This window comes from Capra hircus, chromosome 26 (assembly GCF_001704415.2).
Source record: "Capra hircus breed San Clemente chromosome 26, ASM170441v1, whole genome shotgun sequence".
NCBI lineage: Eukaryota > Metazoa > Chordata > Mammalia > Artiodactyla > Bovidae > Capra > Capra hircus.
The window spans coordinates 13,049,864-13,055,863 of NC_030833.1; positions in this window are offsets into that span (position 1 = coordinate 13,049,864).

Consider the following 6,000-nt stretch of genomic DNA (forward strand, 5'->3'; position numbering starts at 1 on the left):
AGCCGCCGGAGACTTGGCTTGGATTCCTGGGTCCGGAAGGTCCTCTGGAGAAGGGGAATGGCAACCCACTCCAGTGTTCTTGCTGCAATAGCGATAATCCCATGGACAGAGGAGCCTGGTAGGCTACCTACAGTTCATGGGGTCGCAAAGAGTCAGACACAACTGGGCATGCACGCACACACACACACACACACACACACGTAAAATATTGTAAAGATGCTCTCATGTAAGATCAAGTCTAAGTCCATTTGCCTTTTGGGGGTGCTCAGACCACAATTTTCAAGAAGAGAATGGTGTCGTCACAGCATTGTGGAATCCCACTGCTCCTTTCAGAATACATCACTTTTTTAACCAGTATTGGGGGAGTGAGGCCTCCCAGGTGGTGCAGTGGTTAAGAATTCACCTGCCAACGCAGGAAATGCAGGCTTTGCAGATTCAGTCCCTGGATCAGGAAGATCCCCTGGAGAAGGAAATGCCAGCCCACTCCAGTGTGTTTGCCTGGAAAGTTCCATGGACAGAGGAGCCTGGGAGGCTACAGTCTCAAAGAGTTGGACACTACTGAGCCGAGCATGCATGCACGCGTGCATGGGGAAATAGAAAATCCATTAGAAAACCACAGTAGTAATTGCTGTAGACAAGATCTACTGATGAATGCTAAATTAGTATATGGAAGTTGTTGAAGGAGAAATAGGATAGTTGCATAAACTCAAAAGTTGTCTCACTCTCCAAATATTAGTGTGGTTTGACATATGTATAGAAATTCTTTGATATTTCTGCCTTCAGGAAGTGGAGCTTAATTACACTCCCCCCTGGATATGGGCTGGACTCAGTGACTGGCTTGAGTATGGAAAAGGTTTCATCACAGAGAAACCTGGGGCAGCCCCTTAACCAGGTGGTCACAGTTCACATCCCAACCGTGAGTCATGTGGTATCCTACCCTCGAGGAGGACACTTCACCTCTGTGGTGTCAGACAAGAGGGGGACTTTCTGCAGAACACCTGACTGCCCCTCTTAAAGGTCATGAAAAACCACGGGAAACCAAAAACCTGTGACATGTGAAGGTAAGTACAGAGTCATATGGCAAAATGCCATTTGGCATCCTGGGTTGAAAAAGGATATAAGTGGAGTAACTGGAGAAATCTGGATAAAATCCGAGGCATAGCATTGCTCTGATGACTTCTTCGTTTTGAGAAATGTCACGGTTGTCAGACAAATTGTGTGCTTAGTTGTGTCCAGCCGTTTGTGACCCTGTGGCCTAGTCCACCAGGCTCCTCTTTGCTTGGGATTTTCAGACAAGAATCCTGGAATGGGTTGCGATTTCCTCTTCCAGGGATCAAACCCATGTCTCCTATGTTTCCTGCATTGCAGGCAGTTTCTTTACTTGCTGAGCCGTTGGGGAAGCTCGTACCATGGTTACCTGAAGTTTAAACCCTAGGGGAAACTGGGGGAAGGATTTATAGAAACACTGTCCTGTCTTTGCAACTCCTGGTATGTAAATTTAAAACTGTTTCCCCAAGAAAGCTTTTTTTTTATTAATCTCATGGGTTTCTCAGAATTATAAGGGGATATGATTCCTCTGTAGAGAACCGCAGTGATTCCAGTGAACACATAGCTACTGGGGCTGTTGGCTCATCAAAAGTCTGTTTTGAGATGGATAAAAAAATGTCCATCCTCAAATTGGAGGATCTGAGCTTAACACTCTCACATGAATCACATGTTTCATTCATAGCTCCTCTTGCTGTAGTTGATTGTACATGTTGGCTTCCAATCAGGGCTAGAGAATTGGATTGACATCTGGAGAACATGTCATTGCAACCCATCAGAGGAAGCTTTGATGGAGGAGCAGTTAAAGTCCTTGGCGTGCAGTCAATGAGTGGGGTTGTCCTGGGCACTAAAGGAGCCCTCTCTTCTGGGTTCCTGCACTCTGCTCTCAGGCTTTCCAAGGATAACCTGGTTAGTCAGATCTTCCCAAGTTCCAAAGACCTGGAGTTCTCCAGTCTACTGAAAGTCATGTTAAATCAAGCTATTCCAAGGCGGCAGTGTGAAGGGGGGGAACCGTGTCAGAGCTACAAGGAGAGCAAGAAAATTAAAGGTACCAGACCCATCTGCTAGTACAGGAAAGGAGGTCAAAGAGAAGAAGCAGGCATGTGTGGGCTTTCTGACTGTGGGTTGCCATCTTATCAGGGGTGCAAAGGGGTCTTGGGAGGAGAAGTGGGAAAATTCAGGTGCAAGGCAGTGCTCGGGGGTGGGTTGATGTAAAAGCATTTGTAAGAGCCAAGACTTGCCAGTCTCATCCCCCCATCTCAGGCCAGGGCCCAGGGAGAGCCCTCACAGGCAGGAGACATGGGGACCTGGAGACCCAGAGGCTAGCAGGCAAGTACAGATGTGGACCAGGACTTCTGAGAGGCCATGTGGGGCCATGCAGATAACAAGCTCTTCACTCAGATGCATTCGGGGTCATGCATTTGGAGTTACCAGGCTTGGTAACTCCTGGTCCTACGTATCGTGTGTCCCCATGCAGGTCACTTCAGGTCTCTCAGCCTCAGTTTGCTCTGCTATAAAACCCATCTCCTTCTGCACATAATCTAGAGAATCTGCTCTTCCCTATTCAACACAGTTTGGACAGGGCTGGTGAAACTGTCCTGCCTCCCTCAGCCTTTGTTTGGAAGGCCGTGTTACCTGAGCCAGTCAGCTTTCTGCCCTGGAGATGGAGTTTTGAGCAGAGCCGTTTGAAGCCTGAAAGAGGCCCCAGGGACTGGGCTGGGATCTGCCTACTGAAATTCTGGCGCCACCAGACTCTTGTTCCCACAAAGGCTAGCTCTGCCGTCCACTTGGTGACCACACTTCCTTCACTGTAAGGGGTGAAGGTCAGTGTTTGCTTCTTGCAGCCCAAGTGTCCTCAGGTCCCCAGCAGATCTCCTGGGTGATCTGTGCAATCCCTTTTCAATAAACGGGGTCTTTGTTACCCACTTTGGAGCTTCTCTGAAACAAACTGGTGAACAAATAATATGAAATGGAGCAGGACCCTGTGGTCCTTGTCTCGCCCCCTACCATGTTGTCAGTCTGCCTTTTGTGGAAAACTTTAGTCAAAGAATAATCAGAGAAGTGAGAAATGCAGAAACGGAAAGTCAAAGGAGGCCAAATAATAAGGATGTAGTCATTGAGCACAGCCAAGGACCTGTAGTTCCTTCTCAAGTCAGTTCAGTCGCTCAGTTGTGTCTGACTCTTTGCAACCCCGTGGACTGCAGCATGCCAGGCCTCCCTGTCCATCACCAACTCCCGGAGTTTACTCAAACTCATGTCCATCGAGTCAGTGATGCCGTCCAACCATCTCATCCTCTGTTGTCCCCTTCTCCTCCCTCCTTCCATCTTTCTCAGCATCAGGGTCTTTTCCAACGAGTCATTCTTTGCATCAGGTGGCCAAAGTATTGGAATTTCAGCTTCAGCATCAGTCCTTCCAATGAATATTCAGGACTGATTTCCTTTAGGATGGACTGGTTGGATCTGGACTATAGATAATATTCTGAACCATATCCTGTGAGGTGTCTTATAGATACTGAAACCCCAGGTGGGAGAAGTTAACTACACGGTGACCAGACTGTACCCATGGCCTGTGAAAGTGAAGTCGCTCAGTCGTGTCCGACTCTTTGCTAACCTGCGGACTGTAGCCCAGTCCATGCTTCTCTGTCCATGGGATTTTCCAGGCAAGAGTACTGGAGTGGGTTGCCATTTCCTTCTGCAGAGGATCTTCCCGACCCAGGGATCGAACCCAGGTCTCCCGCATTGTAAGCAAGACGCTTTACCGTCTGAGCCCCCAATTCCAAGAACAAGCCTCAAAGAAATGGGAATGAATGGCCGCTGGAACTGAAGGTTAACTGTACCTAAAACAACCAGGATAGTGCTGGTCAGACCACTGATGACCAATCTGAAGATGACTGTCAGAGTAGACTGTACTGTTTCTTCATGTAGCCCCTTCTGTCTATAAAAGCTCTTGTCCTACTGGTTGCCAGTGCGTTGGTGGAATGGGGTCGGGGCTGGAGTGGGGTGGGGGAGTCGGCCTTTGAACAGATGTCCGCCATCCCACCACCACCCCTTCCATCGCAGGCATCTAAAATAAAGCAAATTTCCCTTTCCACCAACCTGGCCTGTTTATTGGCTTTTGAGCTGCGCTCACCAAACCCCGCACATATTTTCAGTACCAAATACATTTAAAAGATGGAGTCTACGATTTCTTCCTCCTCTGCATCTTCTCTCTGGGTAGAAACGGGGGACGCTCAGTTGATCCCAAAGCCAAGGTCCCCAGCATGGAGTAACCAGGCACGCTGTTCCTAAGAGCCCGCATCCTTGGTCACCCCCCTGCAGAGAAACCCAGCTGCATGCTCGCGCCAGCCCTGTCCGGGCACTGCGTGTCTCGTTGCCCTGGTCAGCACTATTTGATAAACCGCCAAACACTGCCAGCCTCAGCTCTCCTGCGGCTGACCATTTGTAAATTGCTTTTGCCCTACTGCCTGACAGCGTGAAAAACACATTTTCAATCTGCAGGTAGCAGTAGGTGTATTTCTATCACAGCATTTCTGAGCTCCCAGGGACAACCTGACATGCTGCGCTGGGGTGGCACCTGGGCCTGGAGAGGACAGGTGATGTTCTGGGCCAGTGGGAGCCAGGTTGGTGGGGGCGGGAGGGGGCAGGCGACGGGCACCATTGTCCCCATGCACAGCAGCTCTAAAGCTCTCTTATTCTGTGCCTGGCGGGATCTGGAGGGGCCCCCCACAGGCCCCCCAGCCTCACCGTGTCCTGAGCAGGACGCTGAATTGAAGACCTCAGTGTCTGTTCTCGAAATGAGGCCATTTAAGAATAAGCCTCCCTCAGCGAGCCTTGCTTTGAGCCAAGCACTGTGTCAGGCACTTTGCACACTTTGTGTCACGTGTCCTCACCCCGCTACTGTACCCCTGCCATCTGCATGAGGCCCAGACGTCGTCTGGACCAGGGCTGTCTGGCTCTAGAGCCGCTTCTGTTAGGCAGCGGCCCAGGGGAATCAGCTGGCGATAAACCCAGGTTCCCTCATCTTTAGCCCAGGGCCATCCCCTCCTGACACTGCACAGCCCTGCAGCTGGGCATAGCCGGCGCCTGGCATGGCAGTACTGTGGCGTCCACTCCCGTGGTGGGTGATGTTGGAGGGCTGCTTGGGGCCACATCATTTGTCCTTTTCCCCACAGAGCTGCAAGAACCGGTGCTGTGTCAGCTGCCACTGAGTTTTCCTGCTGATGCTCAGAACGGGGTGTTTGTTAGGAAGGAGCCTGGTTCCAGGGAGAAGAGACAGTTCAGCTCAGCCCCTTAGAGATGTGACTGTCTGTCGTTTCCCCATCTACAGGTACACTGGGCTTTTATTAGAAGTGGGAAAACGAATAGCAGCTACAATTGTAGTCAATTTAAATGACTTTTTTCCTTTAAGGGAAAGCAGTAATGCTGGAAACATCATCAGTTACTATCAAGCTGTCTAGCCCAGGGCCCATTACTCTAGTTGTCATATAGCTTTCTCTTCTTTGGGCTAAAATTAGATTCCTATTTTCTTTTAACTCAATAAACAGCCACAGAGCAGCCTCTACAGATTAGATTAGACAATCTCCATGGTAGTCTGAGACGTCTCCATCGTATTAGCTTCGTGCCTCAGCGTCCAAGCCTGCGGGTGAAGGAAGGAAGGCCTTGGGCAGAATCAGTAGCTTTCAATTATTGAACTTGAGCATTGTCAGGCCGTGGGTAAAGCATGTTATATACACTGTGGCATTTAATCCCCGAGACTCTTCAGGAGGGAGCTATGAGCATTTTCAGCCCCATTTTACAGATGGGGTAAGTGGTGTTCAGAGATAATCGGTAACTTATTTAAAGTTCCTCAGCTACTAGGGCTTCCCTGGTGGCCCAGACAGTAAAGAATCCACCTGCAGTGCAGGAGACCAGGGTTTGATCCCAGGGTTGGGAAGATCCCCTGGAGGAGGGCATGGA